Source organism: Danio rerio, chromosome 10 (assembly GCF_052040795.2).
Source record: "Danio rerio strain M-AB ecotype USA chromosome 10, GRCz13ab, whole genome shotgun sequence".
In the NCBI taxonomy this organism is placed as follows: domain Eukaryota; kingdom Metazoa; phylum Chordata; class Actinopteri; order Cypriniformes; family Danionidae; genus Danio; species Danio rerio.
Window position 1 is genome coordinate 24,367,601 of NC_141030.1, and position 13,020 is coordinate 24,380,620.

Consider the following 13,020-nt stretch of genomic DNA (forward strand, 5'->3'; position numbering starts at 1 on the left):
TCAAACATGCACAGAGTGACGAGTCCATCACTTGTACCCTTCAAAATCCTCATTTCAGAATAGTTTGTGGTCAGTTTTTAGCACTTTGGTTTAGAACATTAGTTCTTATTAGTTTACATTAGTTTTATACCACTTCAACTAAACGTTCCCCCTACTTCTTCTTTAACCTAAAGAGAATTGAGAGACTCCGACTCCTTCAAGTGAACATGCAAAACAGAGGGGTATACTCTCATTAATTAAGTACAAAAACTGTCTCTGGGGTGGTTCCATTCCAAAAGGTACAGGTTTGAATTTAAGAGGTCCATATCTGTACCACTTTTGCATCTGTAAGGTATCAAGAGGTGTAATTGTGTACTTATAAAGGTAATAATACGTAACTTTAAAGTACAAATGAGGACTTGTGAGGTATCAATCATGTATTTTATGCTCATCATTGAGCACTGTATTTTTTTAACAAGCTCAGACAGTTAGAGAAGTGCAAATGACTGAGCATTTTTAGAAAAGCTCTGGCATTTTCAGTGCTTCGTTTAACATCTGCTCCTATTACCCTATACAGGTCTATCTTCCAGAATAAAGGATTCGAAGGACAAAGGGGACAAGTAACAACAACAACAACAACAACAACAACAATAAATTATTAAAGTGGCTGTTTTTGAGCATGGTATGTTTGGTATGTTGGCCATGATGGTCCTCAATCCAAAGTATACTTCAGATGTGGAGTTTTCTAATAGTTTCATCTCTATGCCCTAATCGCTTAAACAGTTAACCCAATGCTGCATCATCTGTGTTACATATCAATCATGCTCAGTGAAAGGAGTCCATTCCATGTACCTTTAAAATATTCCATTCAGGATACTTTGTGGCCAGTTTTTAGCACCTTGGTTAAGAACAAACCTTTAATTTGGTGCCTATGATCGTTTTCAGCATGAAGCATATAAAACATTTTTATACCCCTTTAACTACACGTTCCCACTACCGCTTCTTTAACCTAAAAATAATTGAGACACTCAAGTAAACATGCAAAACAGAGGAGAATACTCTCTACGGTGGTTTCTTTCCAAAAGCTACACGTTGGAATCTAAATGGTCCATATTTGTACCACTTTTGTAGCTTTAAGCTACAAGTACAAATGTGTACTTATTAAGGTAATAATATGTACCTTTATGGTACAAATGTGGACTTGTTAGGTACCAATCAAGCATTTTAATGGAGAAGTGCTCCATTTTAGAAAAGTGCTAGCATTTTCAACACTTCGGTGGACATTTGCCCCTATTACCCTATACAGGTTTGTCTTCCAACATAAAAGCTTCAAATGGACAAAGGGGACCAGTAATAATAATAACAACAACAACAATAAATTATTCAAGTAGCTGATTTTGAGTACCCGACAATTCAATATGGCGGCCATGGTTGTTCTTAATCCAAAGTGCCCTTCAAAAGCAGATTTATCTTGTTTGGAACACAGCCTAACATACACTGCCATTCATTGGAGCCATTTGGACAACAACACAGTGCTCATTTTACATCGATATGTACACATACGGTTTAACAGCATGCTCGGATTGAAATCAGGCCACGTTCATTTACATTAAACAAACAGCGCAAAGTGCTGCAGCGACAAAGGTGTTCGCCACGACCACTCAGCCAGAGTCTGTTCCGAGATGCTTTATTGAGTAGTTTTATGAGCAATGAGTGCATTTCAAGCACAGGCCCAGATGAAAGATGAATCAGAGCTGCGCACGACTGCATCGCTTGTGAAATGAGGGCTCGGTAATGAGGATTAACTTGAGCAGTCAAGCCTGATCCCACCTGGCACCCCTCATTCTCTGACACAGCGCTCCGAACTCCCCGGTGATTTTTACTCATATTTTCACTAGCATCAGCGCCTACACTGTGTCTCCATCTCCACGATTACGGAGCCGCTATCAGCCACAGGGCCCCCCCATGTCAACTTTTGACATTTTAAAGTTTTTTAAACGAGTCTAAAAAACTTAACTTCCTATTAATGTCAAAAATACACAATTTAATTAGCCAAAAGTCTAATATTAGAGAAAAGAGCCAAATATGATGGGCTTAAATTTGATTTTAATTAGCTAGAGTTCGCATTCCAATAAAGTGGTTTTGCACATGTCAGAATTTTGACCTTGCTTGTGTGGCCTTCGATTATATTTCACTGTGGAACATTTAATGAATGCAGAAAGATTTGTTTCAAAAGACGTGCTGAGTGCATAGAGCAATGAAATGGCTCGTGCTTCCTGCCTTTTGTATGACAAATAATTCTGCACCCCTACATGACCTCCTCATTTGGAGCGAGTTTTTCCGACATATTTACTGTAATTAACGTGCCAATGTTTCACTCAGCCTCTGAGTAAAAGGGTCGCTCCATTCTGGGTAAACTCTCTGAGCATGAAAGTCAACCTCAATTACTGCTCAGAAATGCCATTTAGCCTTTTAGTTAGACTCTCTGTGTTCTGTTTTGTTAAGCAAACAAAAACAACACAATGTCCCTATTTTCCAGTCGAGACAGATAACATAAGCATGACAATTGTAAATGTGCTATTTAGTTTTATTATCAAAATATGAATTTTCAATTACATTTTTTTTTCTTGAGCGCTACAACGTATTCTCAGAGTTCTCCGAGTAATAAAGGTAATTATGAAAAAGGGGGTGCAATGTTCTGGGGCATGAAACTAATAAAAACCTCATTTAGTAATTCATTACATAGTATACCGTCTGCTATTCTCGTAAATGTGCTGTGCAGTCACAGATTTTAAGCGCGCCTTACAACTCTATTGCAATCAAAAGGAGAAAAAACTCAAAACAATTACTTTTTTATGCTGTGATAAATGTTTCATTCAAAATGCAAGACATACAAATGAGAAATCATATTTCAGGGTCGTCTGAACCTTCATGCAGCTTTACTCTGCTCAAGGGGGGGCCTATGCAGCAAGACCATAGAGATTTGTGTTAGATTTTGCCATGACGGTCATTTAAGAGACGAGGGTGCTCATTCCGGCAGGAGTCAATGTCCTAAATAGATAAAGACACGGATTGCCATGGACTATTATTTCTAGTTGATTGTGAGGCACCTGGGATTGTCTGCTTTACAACATAAATGCCATTTAAAATGTGATCTAACCTTCATAAAAGTCTGTAAGTGAACAAGCAAGCTAGCAACAGCATTGGAACATGCTAAATACCACTGAGCATTGCACCTACAGCACATAAGTATGGTGCGAGGGAGTTTTAACCAGCCAGGAGCATTCACATAGTATTAAAAAAAATCTTGTTGTGAACTGTGCAACCAAAGTTTGCCAAGGTAAATATTGATGTTGGATCAGTAGAGTCTTGTCTGAAAACATTAACAAGGATTATAGTGAGTCAGACAGAGAAAAAGCAGAAAGGTGAACATTATAATGAGCTTTCTGAGAATTCACACTTCACTGTTTGTAATCCCGGGTTAACTCTCCTATTTGCTTATTTATGAGGTCAATAGCATTGACTGGATAACCACAGCTTGCTTTAACAACTGCTTGTTGCCATCTTTACATGCAAGTCTGGGTGTCTTGTCAGTATGCCTTGTGAAATGTACTGTAAAAATAATACTTGTCACTCCAGGTAACATGTTTGCTGGTGCTGTACATCATCATTTTAAGAGGTGCTAAACTTCCTTCGAAATGACCAATGTAAAATATTCTCTGCCATAGGTACAGCAGGCATTAATCCAAAATTTAAAAAGATGATAGGGTTAAATGCAGATAATTATCTAATTTTCTATAATAATGATATTGAAAAAATTGTTAACTATTGCTATAGTGTTGACTAGAGCTAGAGCAATATACAAGCATTGGCAAAAACGTGTATGCTTTTCAATGGAATATAGTCAAATTGTTTCAGCAAATGCTTTAATGAAATATAGATGAGTTTACTGATGAAACGGAAAATCTACAGATGATTGCAACAGTGTAGAGTTTATCTCTGTTCATTAGGCACTTGTGGGAATTTTTTTCATAAGAATAACATACACTCACCTGCCACTTTATTAGGTACACCTGTCCAACTTCTCGTTAACGGAAATTGCTAATCAGCCAATCACAAGGCAGCAACTCAATGCATTTAGGCATTTAGACATGGTCAAGACGATCTTCTGCAGGTCAAACCAAGCATCATAACGAGAAAGAAAGGTGATTTTAGTGACTTTGAACATGGTTGTTTTTGCCAAACGGGCTGGTCTTAGTATTACAAAAACTGCAGATCTACTGGGATTTTTACGCCCCATCTCAAGGATTTACAGAGAATGGTCCAAAAAAGGGAAAATATCCTGTGAGTGGCAGTTCTGTGTGAGCAAATGCCTTGTTGATGCCAGAGGTCAGAGGAAAATGGACTGGTTTAAGCTGATAGAAAGACAACAGTAACTTAAATAACCACTTATTTTAACCAAGCTGTGCAGAAGAGCGTTTCTGAACACACAACACATCGAACCTTGAGACAGATGGGCTACAGCAGCGGAAGACCGCACCCGGTGCCACTCCTGTCAGCTAATAACAGGAAACTAGAACTACAATTCACACAGGCTTACCAAAATTGGACAATAGAATAGTGACATTTTCTTGGCACATTTTGGGACCAATAGTACCAATTGAGCATTGTGTCAATGCCACAGCCTACCCGAGTATTTACGCTGACCATGTCCATCCATTTATGACCACAATGTACTCATCTTCTGATGACTACTTCCAAAAGATTAACGTGCCATGTCATAAAGCACGAATCATCTCAGACTGGTTTCTTGAACATGTTACGAGTTCACTATACTCAAATGGCCTCCACACTCACCAGATCCCAATCCAATACACCTGCTTTGAGATGGGTGGAACCAACCAATCTGCAGCAACTGTGTGATGCTATCATGTCAATATGGACCAAAATCTCTGAGGAATATTTGCAATACCTTGATACATCTTTGCCAAGGAGGATTATTAGGGTAGTTAATTTCCGGTACTAGTTGAGTGTTCCTAATAAAGTGGTCAGTGAGCGTATATTCACATTGCAATGCTAATCAAAATTCTATGAAAAGAGGCCGCATAAGTTCACAAAAGGAACTGAAATGACATATTTGGAGCCACATTTCTTGTTTTTCTCATATATTATTAAACTTTGAAGCCATACTGAGATTAAGAAAAACTGTTAGCATTTTAGTGGAGTGTGCTGTACTGTATGTACAGTAATTATTTGTTTTGTATGTGATGCTCAGATTTACTGGTAAAAAAGAAAAGAAAACAAAATGAATTTTACTGAGTTTTAATTTTGACATTTAAAAAGCATTCGATAGACATCACAATATTTTGTTATTGTGAATTCTTCTGACCACAATAATTGTGAAAAATCTATTATGACCCCAAACTCAACTGATTACATGTTCATTGTCAAAATCTAATTTTTTTTGTGACCTTAATCAAGGTAAAAAAATAACTTTTTAAACCATTTGTGTATTACCAAGTAAAACCTTCATTGCTTAAATATAGAAAATAAAAGCATTTCACAAACACTAACACTCCCCAATGGATTTGTTTACAGTGTAAATCAATAAATGTACAAAATACATTGCTAGTTTCTTTGGAATTTGAGATGATTGCATTGCCGTGCAACATTGCAGTTATCAGCGTCATCAGAGAATTCAGTTACTCATCTGTCTCAGCTGGTATGCAAAGATTAATCCGCAGCAGTGTCTCCTGACAGGGGTCTGCTCCCTCGATATCTCTACCATCAATCAGTCAATATTTCTCATCAGTAGTTGTGTCAATGCACGCACACACACACACACACACACACACACACACACACACACACACACACACAGACACACACACACACACACACACACACACACACTCATGCACAAACACATGCACACACACAATTAAAAAGACCAAATTATGAATCACATTGAAACTGACGAAAGATCAAATCTAACCTACAGGCATAAATAAAGCTCAACCAAGAACACACAAGAACATTTTATAACAATGATGACAGATGCTTTTATGAAACATCACACAGCTATTCCCAGAAACATTGATTCCCAGAACACCCTGGGAAAAAAAAAAAAAAAAAAAAAACTAGAAATGCAGCTAAAAACAATCCAAAAACTGCAGAGCTACACCTTGGCAACCCTCCCAATAACCATAACAACTAGCCATTAATTCCCTCCCAACACATCAATCATGTGAGTAATCCTAAAACTGCTTTGTAATGCCTTTGCAACCAACCCTGTAAACAACCTGTAAGTACATTCCTCAGGAACCATCTAAAACACCCTTGCAACGTCATAGCCTATCAATTCAACATCAGGAATGAAAATCAATAAATCATCTCCAAACATCACTCAGTACATCACATACTGTATCTTAAGAGACTGCCAATTAACCACCTAACAATCTCCCCCCAACATCCTTACAACCACTCTAAACACTGAATAATCTAATAAATGCTTTAACACACACCATCTATCCACCGTAGCAAACATGCTAACAACCATTCTGAACACCCTAACAATGACCTCTCATAATCCTAACAATCGCTCAATGCATCAAGCACCAAACAACTGCTTAGTTTTGCCCTAGCAACCAATCAGAGCACCAGGGAAATCCACCTGACAATGTCCTTGCAACCACCACAAACACCCAAGCAATGTAGTAACAGCAGTACCACAATCACCTTCCAATATTATAACGATCATTTAGAATATTAATTACCCAAACCTGCACATAGTAATGCCTTAACATCCAACCAGTACATTCTGAAATCTACCTTGTGAAATCTCCCCTTGAAACAGAGTGAAGGGGAAGGGCTTCAAATTTACTCCTAAGAAATGGGAGAGCACTACAACACCCGCACATTTCTTCATACAATATGCCATCACGAGCTTCTACTTCATGTGAGATCAATGATGGGTCCTACTGTAGTTCTTCCAGTTGCGTTACTGTTTTGGTATTTATCTTCAGGAAAATACCGAGGGGGAAGGATATCATGTTATCATAACAATAGATGAATTACCATGTTTGTAAATGTTCGAGGTTACAGAAGTAACCCTTCGTTCCCCGAGGAGAAGAACGGAAGTGCTATTAAGTGGATTTGATCTTTGTGAAAATTCAACAAAATGGGAGAACTATGGAAAGCGCCATAATGACTGCACCTTACCAACGCCCCCGATGAGGGGATAGTCAAGCAAGCGTGACGCACCCACATCATGGGAGGCGCGGTCCTCCAAAGTGTCCCTGGCCCTAATTTATTCTACTTCAACAGAAGTCTTACGGATTTAGATATATTTTTTGGGAAGTCGTGAGCATCTAGATAATTCTAGGAAAATACGACAGTACGTTGGGAAGCGTGCAATCCCGATAGGGAGGATGCTGCGGAGGCCATCCGTTACCCAAGGGGGGATAGATGGCAGAATTTACATATGGACTAGCCCTAAAAAGAGGGAGTACGCATAGCAAAAGAGTGGTTAGCGGAGAGGGAAGACACGGGTCCGCCCAGGGGGGGGACTTAACCGTGGCGGAATAAGCATATGGGATCGCCTAGTGGGGATCACGCATAGCAGGCACCTATACCCAAAACGCGGGCTGACCAGCGGGCAGACCTACAACGTAATGGGCCAGCAAGTGACTCCTCCGCTGAGTCAGTGCTGGGGGCCACGGAGGAATCTGCAGGGCTCACCTGACGGGGAACTTTACTGACAGATAAAAAGGCGCACGTACCTCCGTGTTAGGGAGAATGGCGCAGCAAGCGTGTTTCAACACCCTACCGAATTGTTTCCTCAATCACCAAGGGTTACCTAATACCCTTGAGGAAACCGGCTCCACTCGCAGATTGTAAAACCTTGCAAATGTGTTGGGTGTCACCCAGCCCGCAGCTCTACAGATGTCTGTAGATGTCTGTAGAGGCGCGCGCTCGAGAGGATGCGAAGCTCCGAGTGGAGTGCGCACGCACTCTCGGGGGACGCGGCTCACCTCAGCTCTGATAAGCGAGAGAATGGCATCCACAATCCAGTGGGAAAACTTATTTTGGTACGGAACTTACCTGCTGCCGACCGCCATAACAGACGAAAAGCTGCTCAGATGATCTAAACTCTGAGTGCGGTCCGAATAATACGCAAGAAAGGGCTGGGTCTGCCTCTTCCGAGGGCAGCGCTTGCAGGCTCACTACCTAGTATTAAAATGGAGTGGTAGGAACCTTGGGCACATATCGCGGGCGGGGTCTCAGGACGTGAGAGAAGCCAGCCCAATTACAGGCAAGAGTCACTGACCGAAAAATGCCTCCGGGTCCCCGACCCTCTAATCGATATCAACGCGACCAGCAGAGCTGTCTTCAGGGACAGAAAGATACTGAGTCGAGGATCGAAGGGATCTGACGCGGCTTGTGTAGCGAGGGCGAGATCCTAAGAGGGCATGAGAGGGGGCGGGGTGGATTTATTCGCTTAGCGCCCCTGAGGAACCGGATGATGAGGTTATGCGTTCCCACGGTGCTGTCAGCCACCGCGTCATGAGAGCGGAGATGGCAGCCACGTAACCTTGAGTGTGGAGGGCGACAGCCTGCTCTCCAGCTCCTCTCGGCGTAAAGAAAGCACAAGGCTGATCTGGCAAATTACGGGGGTCTTCTCTGCGAGGGACACACCATTCAGTGAATAGACTCCACTTCAGGGCATAGGCGCGCTCGGGGAGGGGGCTCTAGCCCGAGTGACGGTAATAGCCACCGAAATCGGAGGTTACTTAAGTCTATGATATGAATGGCGTGCAGCGATTTCAGCCGAGCAGACTGCGGGCGAGCTGAGACATGCGGCGAGAGCGCATACCCCCATACGGCTGATATACACCTCCGCCGCCGTACTGTCCGTCCTGACCAGCACGTGTTGCCGCTCCAGCACCAGAAAAAAAACGGTGGAGAGCGAGGAACACTGCCAACAGCTCCAGGCGATATGCCAATGCAACTGGGTACCTTTCCACAGGTCCGCAGCCGCATGCCCACAACGCACAGCCCCCCAGCCCGCGTTGGAAGCGTCTGTTGAAACGACAACAAGACTGGACGCCTGTCCTAGAGACACCCAGGCCTGTAGGAACGAGGGGTCGCTCCAAGGGCTGAGGGCGCGGCGACACAGCGCAGTAACAGAGACTCGGTGTGCGCGCGCGTGCCATGCGCGTCTGGGAACTCGATCGTGAAGCCAGTGCTGAAGTGGTCTCATATAGAGTAATCCGAGCGGCATGACATATGCCCCAGGAGCCTCTGAAATAGTTTCAGTGGGACCACTATTTTACTGTCAAGCTCTCTCAGACAGTACAGCATCAGCTGAGCGCGCTCTCCGGAGAGGCGCGCTGCCATGGTGACCGAGTCCAGCTCCGGCCCGAGAGAAGAGATCTTCTGCACGGGGGCGAGTTTGCTCTTTTCTCGGTTGACCTGAAACCCCAACAGGTGGAAGTGCCGAAGCACTTTGTCTCTGTGCATAATCAATATCTCAGAGAGAGGGCAAAAATCAGCCAGTCGTTAAGAAAATTGAGTATGCAGATGCCCGCGAGCCGAAGGGGCGCTAAGGCACCCTCCGCGGGCTTGGTGAGGACCCGCGGAGACAGAGAGAGCCCGAAGAGGAGGGCTTTGTATTGCCAAGCTCGACCTTCAAACGCAAACTGCAGAAACTGATGGTGGCGAGGAAGAGTGGAGACATGGAGATACGTGTCCATCAGGTCTAATGCTGCAGACCAACCCAGAGGACGAACGCACCGGAGGATGCGCTTCTGCGTGAGCATTCTGAACGGCAGCTTGTGCAGACAGCGGTTCAAAATGCGCAGATCTAGGATTGGCCGTGACCCACAGCTCTTTTTGGGCACGATGAAGTGTGGGCTGTAAAACCCGCTCTCCATCTCGGCTGGAGGGAGCGGCTCGATTGTATCCTTCGCCAGGAGGACAGCAATCTCCTCTCGCAAGACAGGGGCGGACAGGGGGCTAACCCTGGTGAATACACACCCGTGACTTGGGGGGCCGTTTCGCGAACTGAATCGCATAGCCGAGTCTGATTGTGCGTATGAGCCACCGCGAAGAGCTAGCCCGCGCTAACCAGGCAGGCAGAGCTCTTGGTAATGGACTCATCGCTACAATCGCTGACGTACCAGCAGTGGGGCAGCGCGGAGTGGGTGTGCTGATCCAGGAAGCGCGCGGGTCCCACGGAAAAGCTGGAGGTGAGATATTTGCTCTCACTCCGCACACGAGCTCCGGAGGGGAGGCTCGAGGGGTGGGAGAAAGGAGACCATCCTCCCAGCGCTCGTGAGCCACTGGCGAAACGCACCGAATCTGCAAGCTAGAAAGCATAGCGTCCCAGACTGGCAGATTTCGGGCTGTCACATCCGGGGAAGCGGAAAAGTGCTCTTTCATGATGTTTTCATGGCAGTAAAAAGTGCCGTTGGAAATGGGGCCCTGCCCTCCAGCGGGGAAAGAGCAAGTTCTCTCTTCTCCAGATGGCCTGTCCCAGGGACGCTTTGCGGTCCGTTGCCGGACTTAGCAGCGTTCTGGGCAGGGGGGGCTGCCTGCTTCCGAGGTGCCCGACGCGCTCGCTTCGCCAGAGGCGTGTGCGAGGGCGGAGCAGCTCTTGTAGGCGGGCGCCTTCGGCGAGGAGCAGGTATGAATGGCACGGCGGGCGGAGCAGGCTACGGACCGCCGATAAGACATCACCCATCAACTGCTCTCTCACTGCCTTGAATTCCTGGGTGAATTCACAGACGGTGTCGCTGAACCTGGCTTGGGATATGGGGAGGTCAAGAAAGCGGACTTTGTCGACTTCGCGCATATCAGCCAGGAGTGGCGCTCCTGGATCACTAATGTGGACATCGTCCTCCCCAACACACACGCAGCTGACTCAGTAGTCCGAAGAGCTAAGTCGGCGGCGGTGCGAAGCTCGTAAGTCTGGGTTGGACCCACCCTCGTGCAGCTCGGCCTGTGCCTGCGCTTGGTAGCGCTGGTAGGTGGCTATCGCATACAAGGCGGAAGCAGCCTGGCCCGCAGCTATGTAAGCTCTAGCTCCGAGGGAGGCAGATAACTTACAGGCTTTGGATGGGAGACGAGGCGGACCCTGCCAAGAAGAGGCGCCGCGCGGATTGACCGCCATCGCGCACTCAACCCGAGGAATCGCCACATACCCCCTGGCTGTTCCACCGTCAAGAGTGGTGAGGGTGGAGGGACACGCAGCACGAGCAGAAAAAAGTGCTTTTCAAGACCGCGTGAGGCTACTGTGCACCTCCGGGAAGAAGGGAACGCCCCTCTAGTCGGTCCGGCCGCGAGCTGGGGGATAAACCATCTCCAACCCACGGCCGAAGCAGCCCGGGAAAGCACGGCTAACATGTCCGTTTCAGGATCCGTAGTGACAGCGCTCACCTGCCCGGAGGGGGCGAGCGGGTCTGGATCATCATCGGACAATGAAAGCCCACCCTCCGATGCCGCAGTGGACATCTGGTCTCCGGTGTCATCGGGCGTAAGGGCTACCATCTGTTAGACGGATCGCTTCCCCCGCCCGAAGCTTGGATGGAGCGCTTAGAGGAGCGGGAGGTCCGATGGTAATTGCTTGCTCCAGGTGTGCTTATATGCTGGGATAATTGACAATGAGGCACACCTGTGCAAGCTTACGCTGCCAATTCATTGCTTTCATTGGCCCGTTCAATACTCTTTCAGACAAGAGGCTTCTGAACCGAATCCTCCCATTTCGTGGATTTTCACAAAGATCAAATCCACTTAATAGCACTGAAGTTCCCCAACCGAAGGGGAACATTCAGGATGTGAGCGTAGCAATGTTGCAGAAAAAAAAAAAAAAACGGGAGCGCTAGAATTTACAGCGAGAGAATGACATCCGATGCAGTACAGAGTTTGTTGTTGTATTACAGATTAGTTATATTGATTACATATTACATATATTATTTACATAATACTTTCAGTCTATTATAACAGCTTGTCACCCAGTAATAAGCACAGTTATTCTGCAAAATTAACGGTAAAGTGAGCAGCGTTCGTCTGACAGGTACCTTTGCGATATCACCCTCCCAATCGATATTGGATAAGACGAAATGGCCAAGCATCCTGGCCGAAATACACAACTATCTCATTGAAACTTTGTGATTTTAAAAAAGAGAACTAAAAGGCCTACAAGTCTTTGAATGCCAACAATTGGGTACTGTGTGGTTATGTGTAAGAAATAATGTTCCATGATTACCAGATTCAACACTTTGTAGTGCTAAAATTCAAGGTACTGCCTAGTCAAAGACAAGGAAACAAGACGGAACTGTAAAAGGCCAAGGTAATCATCAACAAGCAAAACAGCTGCATTCTGACAGTGAACTGCACCTAAACAGATAGAGGTACAATTGGTTTTGTATTTGCACATTTGTTCATTAAGAAGTCTATATATTGTTTACCATGTTACTTTGAATATTTGATCGGAATTTGCATTCAGGCGAAGCAGTGGCGCAGTAGGTAGTGCTGTCGCCTCACAGCAAGAAGGTCACTGGGTCGCTGGTTCGAGCCTCGGCTCAGTTGGCGTTTCTGTGTGGAGTTTGCATGTTCTCCCTGAGTTTGTGTGGGTTTCCTCCGGGTGCTCCGGTTTCCCCCACAGTCCAAAGACATGTGGTACAGGTGAATTGGGTAAGCTAAATTATCAGTAGTGTGTGTGTGAATGTGTGGGTGAATGTTTCCCAGAGATGGGTTGCGGCTGGAAGGGCATCCGCTGCGTAAAAACTTGCTGGATAAGTTGGCGGTTCATTCCGCTGTTGCGCCCCAGATTAATAAAGGGACTAAGCCGACAAGAAAATGAATGAATATGTATGAATGAATAAATGAATGAATTTGCATTCAAGTATGACTTCAAAACAACATTAACACTACTTAATTGACTCTGAACAATGTTGTATTTTGACAGTCATTGGTAGCTTATTTGATTTCCCTATTTAGAATTTGCAAAGAATCCTTTTCTAAAATTATGTTATTATG

At 44.9% G+C, this 13,020-nt stretch overlaps 2 long non-coding RNA genes across 3 annotated transcripts in view; one reads left to right on the plus strand and one right to left on the minus strand.

Annotated features, from left to right (window-relative positions):
- Positions 1-5,546, plus strand: part of LOC141376353 (uncharacterized) — a 36,360-nt gene extending 30,814 nt beyond the window's left edge. The window contains exon 3 of one of the 2 annotated variants that reach the window (XR_015501109.1): positions 557-5,546. This is a non-coding gene — a long non-coding RNA (uncharacterized LOC141376353). The remainder of the gene's footprint in view (positions 1-556) is intronic. The other variant, XR_015501108.1, reaches the window with a different exon arrangement.
- Positions 1-13,020, minus strand: part of LOC147835051 (uncharacterized) — a 46,006-nt gene that overhangs the window by 27,367 nt on the left and 5,619 nt on the right. The window lies entirely within an intron of this gene.